Raw genomic sequence first — 17,736 nt, 5'->3', positions numbered from 1 at the left:
CCTCAAATCTCAGCCAATAGGCCAGTTTTCAGTCCACCCCACAGTCCATACATCTGTCCCATGCTTCCTAAGCTTACTTATGAGGACATTATGGGAGATGGTGTCAAAAAGCTGGCTGAAGTCAAAGAAGATAACCTTCACTGCTCTTCCGTCTGCCCTTCCTTTTGCAACTGACAGACTTTAAAATCTTGTTGTCCTTAACCTCCCTTGCCAGACTTAATTCCAAGCGGGTCTTAGCCTTCCTCATCACATCCCCACATGCCCTGACAACATTCCTGTATTATTCCTGAGTGTCTAGACCACTTTTTCATTGACTTCTTCTATTTAAGCTCTTTGATAATCTATGCCACCTTTGTCTGATTTCTTATGCTCAGGAATGCACTGATCTTGCTCTTGAAAGAATTTATAATTGAATGTCAACAAGCTCTCTTGAGTTGTCTTACCTTCCTATGTTCTAACCCATGGGATAACTACAAGTAGGTCCTTGGAGGACTCCAGATTGTCTCTCCTGAAGTCCAGGATTGCGATCCTATTTGTTGTCTTGTTTCTTCCCTGTAAGATCCTGAACTCCACTGTCTCATGATTGCTACATTCAAGGCGGTCTCCAGCCTACACATTCGCAAACAGTCTTTGTTGGTAAGCGCTCCACAACGTGGAAATATTTATACTGTGCTCTTATGCCAGAAACAAGTGAAGTTCAGTGGGTATTCCTAACATGTTGGCCGCCCTTTCTGTGCATATTCCAGAGGTGTCTGCAGGAAGCTACAGCCTTCCTGGCCTGCCTCACTGACAGCTATTGAAATTTGAAAGGTAATATCTTCATAAACATCTTGCAGCCTGTCCTATTCTAGCCTTCAAACAAACAAACAAACTTACAGACAAATATATTTCTTCATTTATTTTTACGTATTTTGCTGTTCAGTCTGTCAGTTCTGAGACGATGGTGCAGGACAGTGCTGCACCACTCCTTGCTGCCGCTATAATGAGAAGCCTTTAACTTCTCCTTCCCTTATGCCCCTGCAATTGTGTGGCTGGACTTGCATCTTCATGTAGCCAGACTTGTCCTGATTTTGATGTTTTGATGGTTTTCCAGTAATGTGAGGATGACATTAAGGCTTGAGGTTCTTCATCACGGTTAGTATCTTCCACATTTAGCCTTATGATATTTTGAATCCAGTGCTTTCCTGCTGCATGGAGCAAACTCAGAACCATCTGGAAAAAATAAAAATAAAATACCTTTTGTATTCCAGGATTGCCACATACCACTTACTGTACTAAAGGTCTAGAGTCTGGTAAGGGGAAGTACTCTTGCTGTCAGAAGTACTAACCTAGAACCTTAGCAGACTATTCGTGGGTTGTGTTTGTCTGGATACTACTACATGAAAACCTGGATATCTTCATAATGTGAATTGTCTTTTCTGTTACTTTGGTTTTGTAGTATATGGTCTTAAAATTTAGTTCAAATGTTGTCTTTTCTGTGTAAAATTTTCTTTGAGTTCTCACTTCCTCAAGGTAACTGCAGAATTGCTTAGACTAAATCAACTGTTTTTTCATCACTCTAATTTTCAGTTTACTAATCGATTTGTGAAGTTGGAGCAATGGAAAAAGAATAATTTCAGTTCACTAAATTTAAATTGATATGTGCTCTTCACTTTAAAAGCAAAGGAAAAAAATCACAGATGTTTTTTAATATGAATGACTGCTGCTTTTCAGCTTTTCTTAAGCCATTCTTCCCTTAGAAGTTCCTACTAATCTTGCAGAGTAACTTCTTAGAGTAACACAGTGGTGGAAAAACAAACAATTTTGCATGCTTATCTGTACAAATACTCACTTTTCATTATTGCTGTCTTTTGCACCAGCTGTTTCTCTATGTGTCTTTCACTTCAGTTGTTAAACTTCGGTGAAATCAATGGAGTGAAGCAGGATTGTGCTACTAACTCATAGGACTTTTTATACAGGGAAATAAAACCAACAGGACTGTTTTTTAGAGAGCTGAAATACTTTACTTTTCAAACTAGAACACAGGTGATCCAGAGCAGTGTTAATGCAGAAGCCTGCAGTTTGACAGTTGCTGTTGCTTTTCACAGTAAAGTGCAACCTGTGGTATTAAGTCACTGAAGCTTTTTGACAAATGAAAAACATAAAACAGAAGAAAGTCAGTAGAGTTCATTGGTAAGAAAGATGCTGTAATGGAAGCCAACTTTCATTATACCTGTCTCTATGAAGAGAATATTAACCAGAAATTAGGATTGGAGCGTGTGGCAGGAAGATAGGTTTATATCTAAATTGAATATTTAAACTGCTTTGTCCTTCTTTATGAGTAAGCCCTACTGTAGTCTAAGGGCTAAAGGAAGGGCTCAGAAAGCCAGAGGCCTTCTAATAAATGCTGCCAGAAGGTATAACTGAAGTATACCTGCATAATGTTCAGTTACTGCACTTTGGAATGTTACATGTACACTCCGAGAGATTTTTCATTTTCAAGGTTTTATATTTTGACTTCTAACTTGCTATAGAATGTACTTTATAATGATATTTAATATCTCTCTACCAGATGGGAAAGTTCTGTTCTCTAAGATTTTTTTTTTCTTTTTGAAAGTGCAGACATATGCTGTAATCTTAGATTGGATAAGTTTATATATAGTGTGAAATGTGGTTGGTTGTGCTTCCTGCCTCTTAAGCACAGTGTACTTTGCAGTTATATTTTTGCAGTTTCTTTGTCCCAGATGCCCCCAGACTTCACACTACATAATGCTCAGGACAGACTGCCATCTGCAATTAGCATGCTGAAGATGAGTGTCCTGAAACTACTTGAGCACTGGCTCGTTTCCTTGGAGAGGCTCCCTTCTGTACATCAGCTTTGTAGTTATCATCCAGTGTGTAGTGCTAGCAGAGACTATGCATGTATTACATATTTAAGGAACCCTGCACTAGAGCATGAAATAACAAGATATTTAAAATCATGCAAGCTTGTGTTGTCAGGTGCAGAGAAGATCCCATATGAAATGTAAGAATCTAGTCTTTGCAGCAGGCTGGTTGCAAAAGGGAACTTATGATAAGATCTCTTTCCTTTACCTTGTATAAATTTTGTTCCTCATTACATGTTTGTCTTCTGACCGTGTCCACTTAGAGATATTTTGTTGTCTATTTTCTTCAAGAAAAGGGAGAGTATAATGTTCTCTTCTATACTAATGCTCTAAAGGAAGAAAGGGTAAATGATAAACAGACATTCAATAACGGCATAACTTAATTTTAGGTTCCTCTTTCCCCACAGAAGGTACTCTGCCACTGTTACCACTTTGACTTCTTTTTTTGGAGCAAGGCTTCCTACAGCACATTGAAGGACACAGAATGGTTTATTTTCTAGCTCTTTTTCAACTTTATATGCTGCTACGAGGTACTCCCTTAATTGAGAAAGCACTTTAAGCCTTGGAGAACATATGTGTTCCAGTAATCACTTATTCAGAACTTTGTCAACTAGATTAAAAAGACTGTTTTGAAAATCTCACAGACATTCCACTTCTGTCATTAATGTTTCACAGAGATCCTGCTTTCTTTTGTATGTTCACTTATGTCCAGGGTTGTCACAGTTTAGTTCAGAAGTTTAGGTGCTACCCAGTGTTCAGGGTATTTATAGAAAGTCTTCATTCATATAGCAGTTTTCTCAGAAGACAAGATTCTGTAGTGTAACTTATCTCAATACAGTGAGCAAAGTTATTTCTTATTGTCCCTGCCTTCTTAGGCATGAACTAGCTGCAATATTTTTCAATAATTCAATTTCTTCATTTGAGTGAAGCCATTCAAAGGAGTGTCATGCCTGCCTGTCTTTCCTTCTATACTGAAATGTATAGCAGTCTTCAACCCTTCTTGTCTTTCTAGATTCACAGTTATTAATTATTATACTGGTTATCTCTCAGACTCAACTGGGGAGGGAGTTATTATTATTAAGTTATTATACTGGTTATCTCTCAGACTCAACTGGGAGGGAGCATAAGCAGGGAGAAGTTTCCTTTATTGCTGTTGTCTATCTGGATTACGTATGACTGGCTGTTCTTTTGTGGCTGATTTATTAGACTTTGTTCCAAGTATTTGTCAACAGTTATTATGTCAGTCAAGCTGAGGCAACTAGCCTTGAAGATGAGTTAAATTCAGATTCTGAACAGTATCCTGAGTGCACCGAATGGATGCAGCAGGAGTTTGAAGTACTGGAAGTTTGGACCGGAACCATAATTTACTTGAATACCATTGAACAGCAACAGAAAAATGCTGCTTTCTAACTGACTAGAGCAGGAAAAGAGTAGTGGAGAAGCTGCTGTGACTTCCATCTGGTTTGCTTTTTAATCAGCATGAGTGAATTAAAAAAATAAGGATGATAATACTAAATAAGTTCCCATTTCAAGAGTAGTCTTTTCAAGTTAGTGTATTGTTTGTGAAGGTAGTTTCTTTGTGAAAGTGGAAATCTGAAATACCTTCTCCCAGAGATAAATGCATGGATGATGATTATTGGCCATGCATGTTCCTAACTTTCATAGTACTGCGTTGGGTGTGTGGAAAAGCGTTGTGATTAATTATCAGGACAGGGGAAGAAGGAGGGCAGGAGTATGAAGTGGAATTGCTCTTTAACTTGTAAAACAACAGGATGAATTCGTAGTTGAGTAGTGCTTGCTTCTCAAATCTGGCAGGCTTGATGTGGAAATTGCTGGGTACTTGGCACTGCTGCAAACCAAACCAAGTTACCAAACTTTACAGTTATATTTTGAGAAGCTTCTAACAAGGATTCTTACTCAAAACGCCCCATTTGACTAGAATGCCTAGAACTATACTAGAACTATACCTACTGTTGTCTGGCTTTTAACAGTCTGTGACTGGGCAAGTAAACTAAAAGCTACACAGTGACCTGAGTTTGTGTGATCCCAGCTGATTTTAAAGTACATATCCCCTGTCTTATATCACAGAATCACAGAATCAGAGTTGTAGGGGTTGGAAGGAATCGCTATAGATCATCAAGTCCAACCCCCCTGCCAAAGCAGGTTCCCTACACCAGGTACACAGATCTTCCCACTTGTTTTTTCTGTTGTTGGGAGAATAAGTTTGTGAAAGATAATTTAATCTTTTTGACAAAATTGCTATGGGAAGAATATCTAGAAAAATATTTAGTCAACAGTTGCATTCTCATAAATAGAATTTATAATAATATATATACATTATAATTATAATATTATATGTTATATAATACTATATATTATAATTATAATATTATATATTATGTTATAATAACTCTCATAAATAGAATTTATATAGAATAATAGAATTTCCTTTATTTTTTTACCCTCTTTTCTTGCTCTCAGACTTCTTCTTCGATATCTCCTATCTTTGCCTCTGGATATTTAGATACTTTTCTGCAAATGTTCTTAATGCAGCTTAATTATCTATTGTGGTATCATCACATGTTCTTTTACTTCCCTTTCCCCATCCCTCAACCCCCATTTCTTTGTTCAGGAACAAATCTCCTACTCAATCTGTGTTTAAATGTAAGAGCTGTCTGAGGAGCACAGTCTCTTACTCTACTCTGCCTTCTTCTCTCCGTTATCACAATATAACCTTTCTCAGTACTTTTCTATCTTTTCCTGTCTCTTTTAGCTGTTTCTGTCTCAAGTCACTGTAGTGGTTATTCTTAGTGTGATGATGCTGATAAACGTACCTGGGACACAGGTGGTACTAAACACATTGCTCTGAAGTTTTTAATGGGAAAGAGAGTAGGTGAAATCAAGTATTCCAGTGGAATCAAGTGTTACAAGTAAATACGGTACATGTGCCTTTTTGGCTTTTGTTGTATACCTATGGATGAAAGGCCACAATTATAGGTTAAGATATCACAAATTCTGGGTTAGAAGAACAAATAAGTACCTACTGCACTGGAATTTGAGTCATGGTTCTGTTAAAATAAACTACTAGTTATATAGTTAAGGACCTCTTTATTTGTCCTACTGACTTCTTTTTTTTTTTTCCCCACAAAGTTGTTAAATGGCACAAAACCCAGGATAGTTAACTATGAATGTTTTGCTTTATTTTACTATGAACATTTATTTATATGAACTTTCCTTCTAGAAATTGTACTTGTTTGTCACTGCCTTTCTTTGAGACTGTTCAGAAGTAATCACCTGGGGCTTAATATCTTAGCAGAAGAACCAAGAAGTACTTCAGGGACAGTCTAACCTGTTTCTCACAAGCTTAGCAGAAAATAGACTAGTCAGTTTGCAAATGTCCTATGTCAACACTGAATTAAAATATTACACATCTGTCTACAGCCTTTCCAGAATTAGATTACAGGTGTCAGCTTATGGAACAGGTAACAGTCTTTTGGTTTTAGACTGTCTGGAAGTTATCATCTGGCTGGGAGTGTATAAGTGCATATATACCTTGTCAGAATACTCTGTTAATCTTATGGGCAGCCAACACTGCATTTGCTACTGCCTTTTATGGAGACTTGAGTTCCTCTAAGCTGGCAGAAATCCCAAATGGTTTCTCCACTGTTGCTGGAGAGACAGACTTTCAGGTAGGGGATTTCTAATCTGAACTGAAGTTACTTTAGCTAGGCTATTGTAGAACCTGAAAAGAATGGTTCTAGAGGAAAGGTGCTTTCCTTTCTGTCCCTTGCTGAGTAATGGTCTGACACTCTATGTTACAGTACTTCGTTCCCTGTGTACTCTCTGAATATGCTTATTACTGAAAAACTAATGATTGCTTTCTTTTGCTTTCCATTAAATGTAATCTTCTCCATTTTCTTTGTGAACTACTGGTTTTTGTGTAGCATCTACAAAACCAAAGGTGTTTTCTGTGTAACTATGTACTGACAGTCAGAATTCTTTTTAAGAATTCATTTATTTTAATTTCCTATTCTTTTTGTGCTATTCTATCATTTTTTTCTTGTCTAGAGGAAGAGGAATCAAAAGTAAACGCCAGTTATCTCTGAGTATTTCCTTTCCTATGACACTACAAATACTAAACAACTTACTTATATGTGAATAAGCAAGACAATACCAAAGCTAACCAAGAAACAATTTATTTTTAATCATTTGGAATTTTATTATTTAAATTTGTTAAAATTTTCTTAATAGAAACACTGCTCATATCCCTCTCTCCTTCATATCATTTTTATGGAATGCATGTAATTGTAACTATCAATAAAAGATTTAATCGCTGAGGAGGAAGTTCACTGTCAATGAACAGCACTGTGTATACTGGTTTGGTAGTAGTGTTCTTTTCTGCTCTGTGTCATAGCTAGCCTAAGTCTGTGTATGCAGAAGATGGCCAGGATTTTTAAATACAAGTGTTACTTGAAGATTAGCAAATTAGGAGATGGTTCTTACTGGTTTAGAAAATCATAGCTCATTGGTTCTGAAGCAGTGTTCTAATATTCACTTTTCATAAAATCATAGTAAAGGTAAATAGCTCATAATTTCGCAGTGTTTGAAGACCTTGTTTGCTGAACTGGATAATCATATGAAATTTAGTAAATCCAAGGGATTCCTGTTGCAACTGTCCGTATGTCATGATCGAATGGCTGTGATTCTCTGAGTACTTTCTGGTGGGGGACAAAGGGGGAGTGCTCAATTCTGACGGTGCAGTGCTCTGAGAAAAATATAATGAAGCCCTTTGTGTCCCCTCTAAAGACATGTGCTTCAAAAGGAATGGGCCATGCAGCTGCAGCCCTAGCAACAAGGCACTGGAGAAAAGAATTAGGGCAGCTTTCCAAAAGAGAACAGCAGCATTTGAAGATGAGCAAATGAAGCTGATGGCATAACAGTTAGAAGAAGCAGTTAGAGGAACCTGTCTGCCTGTCAGTCTTCTAGCTTCTCTTGGTTAATTTTTAATATTTAGATGGAAATCTCAGTTCTTGTTTTTTTATATAAAAATAAATCAATTTCATGCTAGTGTTGTTATTTGTTACTTTTAACTGTAACCTATTTTGGGCTTTAGAAATGTGTGGTTTTCAACATAGTACTGTAAGTATGTACTTATACGGAGTAGAAGAAACTTCAGTGTTTTCTATGTGTGCATGATTGTGATTATAAGGCCTAAATAGATAAGTGAATTTCTTGAAGAATTCATCGTGCTGTTTGATACAGTGCACAATTCATTGTCATGCATTAAAAGCATTAAGTAATTCAGTTGGAATTCATTTTTCTAGTATAGAGGCATAAAATCTTTAAAAAAGTAGTGGTTGGAGAAATTTAACTTATTATAAATATATATGTATGTGCATATGTATATATTTATATTTATATATACTAATGGGAGTATTTTTAAGATTTGTATTGGTTCTTACCAACTGGTTAGACTTATTCTTACAGATTGTTTCTAAAGTAATTCATAGTATGTGTTTCATTTGTAAGATGTGGCAATCTGGTCTGTTTGCATGAAGAGTTCTGAATGAATTGAGATAATGCTGCTTATGTGGACAAAGTAAGCTTCACTAATTATCCAGCTGTATCCACCACAGGTCTCAGCATATTTGGGAAAGGGAAGGAACTCATTTGATGGGATGACTGAACAGTGAATACCTTAAACCAAATGATCTGTGGCTGAGTGGCAGACAAAGAGGGCTTTGGGGAAGTGACTGATGATGCCTGTGAAAGGGCAGCAGCCAAGACTGGCCTTCTCTGAACTTAGCACCTGAGCTATCATCCCTGTCTTTCTTAGGAGAACCAGGGGAAGTCAAATCCACTTATACCTTGCCTTGAAGCTGCTGTTATAATCTCATCCACTCTATTGTGCTCAACTGTACTGTAATGAAGAAAGGCAACATGAAAAGTTGAATTGCTTATACTGTTCTCCAATGTTGTGACTTAGGTAGGATTGGTACTTTTTTTTTTTTTTTGTCTTTTGCTTTCTTATCTCCTAAATGTAGTCCTCACTGTCTGTGCAGCAGTCTATCAGTCAGGATACGGAGCAAGCAAAGCAGCGCATCTGATGGTTTCTGAGTGAGCTCTGGTGAGGCTAGTTTGCTGACCTGATGTGCTGAAAGTCAAGAGCAAACACGTTCCCATCTGCTGATTCTGCTACAGAGATGATCGTGTCCTGCACATGAGCAGGGTGGAAAGCTGTAACAGCATCATTGAAAACTCGGGAGTAGGATTTACTGGAGCTTGGTTGTAAATGTAGTATATTACTCAATTCTTGGCTCTTCTGTTTTTTCTTTTGTCTTTTCCTTCACTAGTTCTGTATGCAGCCTGTGCAGTGAAAGACTTCGGAAGACTAAGAAGAGCATGTTCCCTCAGTAGGTGTGTTTGTTGTGATGCCTTAAAGTGCAAAGGGAAAAGTCTGCATAATACTTGGGTATAACTTGAGTTTCAAATTGTTTTTGTGACAGGTAGGAAAAATAAGGGAACTGTTGTAGACTGGTGTGAAATTTGAGGCTGTACTTAAATGCCAAATTTAACAACTACATCTTGTGCTCTTTACGGAATTTTCTTGTGAAGTTAGAAATTTAAAGGAGCTCCCCTGTGTTTGAGAAAGGGCAGCCATAATGGAAAAAAAATCATTAAAGAACTTTTTTCTAAATCGGTACTTCCTATACCTTAATGTCAGCTTTCAGATAAAAGGTTGTTATGCTAGGCAAAGCAATTAGCTTGTAGTTTTGTTTATTTGTTTCCAGATAGACACAAGATTTCTTGGTCAGCAGATTCAAGGAAAATAACCACCACCCACACAGTGAAAAGAAAAAATGAACAGATGTATGACATTAAAGGAGATGGGATCTCATTTGAAATAGGGAAATTTTGCATGGCAAAGTGAATTGTCACAATTACAGAAGTGTGACAATTCAGTCAAGTTAGTTGCTGCTTGCTTTTCTTTTCACTTTAGTTAAATCAGTTCTACGAATAGATTTGATTGTGCCCTCCAGCAAAATCCTTGTGATTCAGTTCCAGATCTTCCATTGGGACAGATTGTACATAAGAAATGTTATGATGTTATTACATGATTTACAAAAAAGAAATAACCCACAACAAACCAACCTACAACATGCATACATAAATATCCAGAAATGTGAATGCAGCAACAGTCTTTCTCTGTCTTTTATTTTTTATTAGAGAGGAGTACACTGGATTTCACAGCTTAAACTTTTAGTAGTAATGGAGATTGCCAGTGGTTCTGTTGTATGCAGAAAGAATGCTCACCAGAAACTTTGTAAAGGTCAGTGTGAAGGCATTTGCCAACTGTATAATGAAATAAGTTATCGCAGTCTCTTCTTTAAAATTGGCTGCAAAAGTTTTAAGAGATCAAATTAACTGGTTAAAGGGGCAGAAATTTCTGTAATATTATAGAAAATAGTGAGTTTTCTCTCAAAATCCAAAAATCTGTACTCTTACCTCCGTTGTTAAAGTTTGTTTGCTAATTGGGACTTCTTTGAGTTTTGCAAACCTTTTCCTGTTTAATTGTCATTTCTTAGTCATTTACCACAGCAGTTTCTAAGACAAAATGAAGTTGCTGCTCTACTTAGTGCTTACTAAGCTAGTACTTAGTATTTCCAAATTGTCACAGTCCCTGCAAAAAATAAAACTGCTCAAGCACAGCACAATCTCACTTGAAGCATCTGCCTGTATCCATTGACTTTCCTGAACCTGGCAGTACCTGAAGAGGTGATGGCTTTGTACCTTAGGGAATTGTGGTGACCTGTCCTGTTTCTCTGTAACAGCACTTATAGCCAGGATGATTGTTCTGAATAGCTAGCTAATCTTGTGGTCTAGGGAATTAAGCATTTGTCAAGAGAGATGACTGTTTAACTAAGTTTACCTGTCAAAAGAGGTAAGACACCAGACCACAAGGAATAGGTGATGTTGGCATTATTTTTTCTGATGTTGTTCCATTTTTTCAAGCTTAAATTTGAGAGCATCTGATGTTAAATCCATTGTGAACTAAGCCTTGTAAATCATATCATTCTCTGTGTCTTGTTCTGCAGTCTTATCTGTGCAGCAGACAGGACAGGTCTTGGAGGAATCTGGCAATACTTCCTGACACAAAGGACTGCAGTGGCTGCTGCTGTTTGCCTTCCGGCTTTGTCATGTGTGTTACAAAAAGGCTGCCTGTTGTGTTGCTGTCTGGAAAAATCCATAGCTGATCTTGAATATTTCCTTGTTTCAAGTGTGCAAACAGTTCTGATTGATGTGAGAAACACTTGAGTCTTCATGCTTATTTATGGGGAATCTTATTTGGGATGGCAGCAACATTCTTTTCATAGCAAGGAAGCATAAGTATTAAACTTAGTGTATTTGTTATTCAAGACCTTTTAAGTTTATCAGTAGTACTGTATGTCTAGTGATTGTCCTGGCATGAGAAGTACTGTTTATTTTTTCAGGCTTCCCTAGGGTTTTTGGCTGCCTTTGTTTATGTCAGAAGGTTGCAAAGGTGGAATTTTCATTAGTCCATATTACATTAAAGTCCATATCGTCATGTGTTTTGGTGTGCTGTCCCTTATTTACCTGTTTGCAAACAGATTCTGCCAAAATAGCACAGAAGATTTTGCTTGGAGATAATATGCCTTTGATCTGTATACCAGAATTATTAATGTTGTTTTCAAATTTGTTTTCTTGTAAACAATCACATTTTTTCCCTTTTCTTACTCCTGAACGAATTCTCCTGAAATTAGTAAACTTATAAGTATTAATTCAGTGTGGAAGCAAATACTGTAGGGGTAATATGATAGCAAAAGTGGCGTGCTTACAGTGGGAAAAGGAATGCAGCTTCATTGCTGTGCTAGCATAGCATACAGTGATAACAGTTCTCATTTCTGCTGTTGTCTGCTCTAAGCAGGCTCTGTACTGGCCGTTACAGAGTGCAGTATGTGGTGATCTTCTGCCTTCACTGTAGGTGCATGGTAGGGAGATTCTTGAATAAAGTATGAAAGGGCAAAATTAGATAGGGAATGTCTGAGGATGGAGCCAGCCTGGTGTGGAGCCATGGACTGTAACAGGACAGGAGCAAAACATGGCCTCCTCCTACAATAAAAATTCTAGGAAAATAAGCATTAGAGGACTCTCAAACAAGAGACGCTTTTGAAGAAATCACTTTGAAGGTCAGACTGTTGGTCACCTTCAGCATATGGACAAATTACGTCATTGTGCTTTGTATCCCTTTACTCAGAGTGTCATACATAATAAAAAAGCAAGTGATGTGTGATCTACCACCTGCTGTGCACAATTTATAAGTGTTTTCCTGAATTATAAGGAGGAATGGAGCCATCTTTGCTGTATTTTGCATTTTGGAAGCAATGAGGAGGTTGTAAAAAGGTTGAAAATGCAACTTACATGTTTAATTCAAGACTTTCTTGAATTAGCTGGAATTTATCCACACAGCAAACTTTGATATTTAAGACTATTTTTTTTCCTTATGGTTATATTACAAAAAAAAAAAAAAAAAAAAAATCCTGAAAATTTGACTATATAAAACACGTTGAGAAGCACATGATTAGCCTCAAGTCAACCATGACATCACTTAGTTTATTATTTGTTTTTTGTTTGTTTGTTTGTTTTCTTTTTGACTGTGTATTTTCACAGTGCTTGGTAAAAGACAGTAAAGAAATATGAATTTCTGACTTGGTGACATACTGACACATTCATACATCAGTAAATAACATGATTTTTTCCTCCATTAAACTGTGACTGCTGTAGGTCTTTGTAGTTAGTCAACTTACCTTCCAAGCCATATTTACATTTCTTTAGCTTATTTTTTTCTCTATAATTTCTCATCTGCAAGGCATTTGCTTCTCATGTATAGTCTCATGCTTTAACTATAAAATCTTCATCTTGAGAACACTGATTAGGCTTTATAAGATCTTGTTGTGTTAGGAAAATTAATGGAAATAAAAAATTGTTCAATTTTGCATATCTGTACATTGAATTTGATACATTTAAAAGTCCAGTGCCTGGTGTGATTATAGATGTGTGCTGTTTAGTTATTAAAGAAGATGACTATTCTTTATTTTTCATATTCAGGAGATTATCTTTCCTTGAGGTGTACTTGACAAGTCAACTTCAATAGGTGTAAACACTGCATATCTGATACACTAATGTTACCTTAAGAAAAAGTTACTGTGTCAAGAAAGTTTCACAATGTTATTTTCTCAAAGGACTGTTGAGCAAAGGTTTTGTAAATATGGAAGATAGGATTGTCTTGGAGGAGAGGAATCTAGTAAATGTCCATAAAACTTGATAGATATCACATGCTAACTCAGTGTGGATTCTAGAAGTATTGCAGCCACTGTCTAATGTATTTGTGTTATCATCATGCAGTTTCAGGTTCTGCTAAAATACATTCATTTAAATCTATAAATTGGTGGAAATCTCTTGTACTTAAAATTAAGAATATCCTTAGCTATATTGACTCATAAGATAACATGATCACTGTGTGTTAGTTTCCCACACACATGCTAAGTCAAAGAGGTCAGGAGACTTCCTCAGAGTCAGTGTATTTATGGCAAAGTCAAGAATAGAACCTGTGTTTCCTGCCTCTAAGTTGTGTGTCTTGTTTTTTAACAGTTAAACTGATTCCTGTTAAAATGTTAGCGATATGATTCCTGTTAAATGGTTAGCAGTGCCATTGATGATGATGGATTATAAGTAAAGATCTTCATAGTTATGCAGCCGTTTGTATACATGATTTTTCTTTTTTTTTTTTTCAGTAATTCAGCAATTACCAGGCTTTGCTGTGACAGACTAGTCACAAACTTGACTTCAGAAGTCATATCAGTAAAGTCACCATGGCACAAGACCAAGAGGCAAGCTTGTGTTAGAATGCTGGGAAAGCAGAGTTGAAGTTCTTCTGCCTATTTGGTATTGGTTCTTAGGGTTTTTATCAGCTCTTTAAATGGTTATGAATTATTTTTTATTTTCGGTAATACAGCTGTTCTATGTTGAAGATCTGATTTCTTTTCCACAGAATCATTTAAGAATGGAATGGAAAAGATATGCTCACTCATGTGTTAATTTCTTTGCCATTATGTGACTTTTTTTGTTTTTTTGAACCAGTGCTGTCTCCAGTTTAGCACTAAATGACTGGTGTTGGAACTTCCAACACTTGCATACTGAGATGGTTCTGTAATTCAATAAGAACTTAAGAAGTTTTTGTAAGCTTTTTTAAACACTTTCCTGCTTGTTTGTTTGTTGTTGGTTGGTTGTTGGTTTGTTTGCCTCTACAGCTTTTGCTGTTAAACAATATATTGTTTAACTTAAGTTGAATTGATTAAATTTGTATTTGAGTAGGAAGGGGACATGGAGGTTGGATGTCACAGTATAGTGTCAGAAACATTTGAGATAATTTTTAGGAGACAGGATCTCTGGTGAAGAAATGTTTAGTTCATGATTGCAATGGCAGGTGTCCTGCCAACAGAACACCTCCAGGAACAATTTTGCAGCTTTTGTACCTTGTCTCCATGCTCATGCCTCCCCTGTTTTCCTATTGGCTGAGTATTCCAGGTCCACAATCTTACCAAAGGTTTACATTTATTAATTACATTCTGACAGTTGTTAATTCTTACTCTACCTTGTCGCCAGCCAGTTCCCATCCTGCTATTTCTAAGATGTCTCAGAACTCTTCTTATCATATTGACTTGGTGATTCTCTCCAAGGCTTCTTCCCTTCTGTCCTAAGGACGCGCTTTGGGGTGGGGGAGGGTGTCAGGTCTTCATTATGCCCCTTCAGACAGGCAAGTTCCAACTTGCCTTCACTTCCTTGGACATATAATGTGGCAAAATATTACATATATATTCTTACTGGCTAAACATAAATTGTTAACTAGCCTTACCTGTATATTACTAATTAATTTGCAATTGATATTTCTAATTTTTGTGATGCTAGGTTATGGCAGAGGCTACGAAATAAAATTCTTATCTTCTTATGCAGAAACAATGCCCTGTTCCCACAGCAGCATGCTAGTTTTCAAACTTGTCCTCTAATATTTTTGAGAAAAATAATCTTTTTCTTTCTAACTAAAGGTGTGTTTTATGCATCCATCATCTGAAATTATGACTACACAAATTTAAAAAAAAAACATTCTTATTTGAGATTAATTCAATAAATAAGCAAGATTTACTCTTTGTAGTTAAGTTTGATCTTCATTCATTTGTGAAAAAAGAACTATTAATTGCTCTGCCTTTTTTGCTCCTGGCATTTGAAAATACTATCTTAATATGTAGGGGACTTTCCCATTAGCATCAACTAAAGAAGGAATTCATGGATGCATTATGTATGGGTGTCAGTCTTACCCCTTTGAGGACGACAGAACTCATCTTTGAAATTGAAACAGAAGTGTTATGCACAAGTATTGAAATTGCATGAGCATCTCTGAGATGTTTTTTATTTTTTTTAATGAAGCAGTAAATATTTTGTAATAGCACATGATAGTATCCATCAGTATATTTCATGTATGAAACTCTTACGATAGAAAAGGGAGGAAACAGATCCTTTAAGTGCAGATTTTGTTGTTTCAGTAATCTGGAAATAGTTAATTTTCACACAATGCCGCTTTGTTTCTATCATGAAACAGAGCAACATGCAGCAATGTATCATAGAAACAGTGATGTCTCTAGCTCTCAGTGACTCAGCTGCCCATGCCGAGGGACAAGGCACAGTGCTTGCAAGGTAGGTGGGATGCTTGGTGAGGGGTTCTGCTCCAAGGCTGGTAAGCCTGGGCCACCCTCCTGACTGCTCCATGGGATGCTTGGAAATCACCCTTCCTGCTTGTGGCTGCTAGCTCTCTCACCTACATCCCTGCACTTGGGAATAGGGAGGATTTGTGGTGTGGTTTGCGGAGATTTTTGAGAGAATTAGGATTTTTTGGGAGTGTCTTGTGCTGTTATGGCAGATGTTTCTTAATCCAGAGCAGAACTTCCCATTTAATCATGTGAACCAAAGCTGTTAGGAAGATTGGGGTAGCGTGATAATTTTTCTTCAATGTAACCAGAGCCTTGTTAGGACTCCTGATGTCTGCAGTTGAAAGTGTGATTGGAACATCAGTTTCTGAGCACCTGGTAGTATGGTGGAAGATATGTTTCTCAGACCACATCTGAGAAGCAGATAGTTTTTCTGGGGATTAAATTGTAGTTTACAAGAAAAATTTTTTGCTCACAAGAGTGTTAACAATTAAACCACTGAGTGTGAAAGTAAATTGAGGAAAATGTCATGCTGTTTAGATTTTCTGTATTGTCCTTTGAGGAAACAGAGTGAACTTGCAATTGAGTGTGCTCTTTGCTTTAAAGTGGCTTATTTCTTCACACTGCAGTATTCTTGGATGTAAAACAAAATATTTTTTGTTGTACTGGAGGTCGTGTTGAAAGCTGCAAACCTGGGATCCCTGGGAGGAAATGTGGCAACCTATACTTTCACTGTTAGAGCCATTCTTTAGACTGGGATTGGAGCATGAAACTGAGTCTTCTATCATATGATTCTTAATGTCTTCTGATGTACTTCTTTCCCCCCTCCCCTAAGCTTGTGCTTTTAGAAGGAAGAAATACTGTTTTGATTAACTTTCAACTTGGTCATAATGAAGAGTCGGCAATGACTCTGCCTTGCAAATGTAATGTAGTAATTCTGCTTGTAGTGACTGTAATTTCTATTGTGTGATGTGAATTTACTGTAGAATGTGTTAGGAAGAGAATAGGAAGGGTGTTTCTAATGCCGAGTACACTTGAGAGTAAATAAGAAGTATTCTTGGGGAAGAGAATTAATAGCAGACACATGAGTGCATTGAAGCTAACTGCCTGAACCAATTGTGCAATCAGATTAAATGAGTAAACGTGCTATAGGTGAATCAGGTTTTTACTGTGAAGAAAAAAAAAGAAAACCTTACTAATCTAAGCATTTATCTTCTATCTCCTCTAGATTTTAGAAACAAGTCAGTTTCCTGCACTCAGTGGGGTGTCTCTGGCTGCTCTCTGCAGATGCTAACAATATCAGTGATGCCCAGGGCTAAAAGGCTGCAAAGAGAGGCAGAACTGCACGACCAGCTGTCCTATCCAGGGAAAACCAAACAGCTGGTGAGGTGTGGCAAGTCCTCTTGCATGTGCATGTAATACATAGAAAATATATTATTTCTATAACAAAGAATGGAAAGGTACTTGGTTTGAGAAATGTTTGTGTTTATCACGATTTATCACAATTTGTTCCACTCAAGCATTTGCACTCAAGAAAAGAAAAAAAGAAAAAGAAAAAGAAGTAAAGAAACATCTTGAAATGTACAAAAGCATTTAGTTAAGTATTTTTAAATATGTTCTATGAGTGTCTTCTTGGAAAAAAATGAATAGTTTATGACATGGAAATAACATTGAAATGTATTCCAAATACACTTTGTTGGCAGACTGAGTATGCATCTTGAAAACCATAACCTGTTTGTGGCGCTCCATTTCGTAAGAGTATACAAGGCAGTGTATTTTCTAACTACATGTCTCTTCTCTGTGTTGTATGAGAACAACTGTAATTAATGTAGCTGAAAGTTCACTCTGGGGTTCAAATATGTCATCCTGTGGTTATTTGGTGTCAGAGCAGACTTGGTGCACAGCCTGCTTACTTCCCTATAGTGAACCAGGGACTAAGAACTGAGATATATTAAGTTACTTCAGTACTGAGCAGGCAAGCTCTATGTATTGCTCATGGTTTTGTCAGCAACTTTAAGACTGCAAAACATAAGTGAACTTGTTTAGCATTTCCAATTACGTATAACTTGCCTCAAATTAGTTGGAGAAGT

The 17,736-nt window shown here is 36.9% G+C and overlaps 1 protein-coding gene across 3 annotated transcripts in view; it reads left to right on the top strand.

Annotated features, from left to right (window-relative positions):
* Positions 1-17,736, top strand: part of CDC42SE2 (CDC42 small effector 2) — a 78,294-nt gene that overhangs the window by 21,088 nt on the left and 39,470 nt on the right. The window contains exon 1 of one of the 3 annotated variants that reach the window (XM_065740682.1): positions 16,582-17,034. The exons of the other annotated variants lie outside the window; for them this stretch is intronic. The gene's annotated coding sequence lies outside the window, so the exon portion shown is untranslated. Of the gene's footprint in view, positions 1-16,581; positions 17,035-17,736 lie in introns of those variants that run through there. 3 annotated transcript variants of the gene reach the window in all.

Source organism: Cyrtonyx montezumae, unplaced genomic scaffold (assembly GCF_038088225.1).
Source record: "Cyrtonyx montezumae isolate F1298 unplaced genomic scaffold, pur_monq_1.0 scaffold_29, whole genome shotgun sequence".
In the NCBI taxonomy this organism is placed as follows: domain Eukaryota; kingdom Metazoa; phylum Chordata; class Aves; order Galliformes; family Odontophoridae; genus Cyrtonyx; species Cyrtonyx montezumae.
This window is presented reverse-complemented; position numbering and strand designations above follow the sequence as displayed.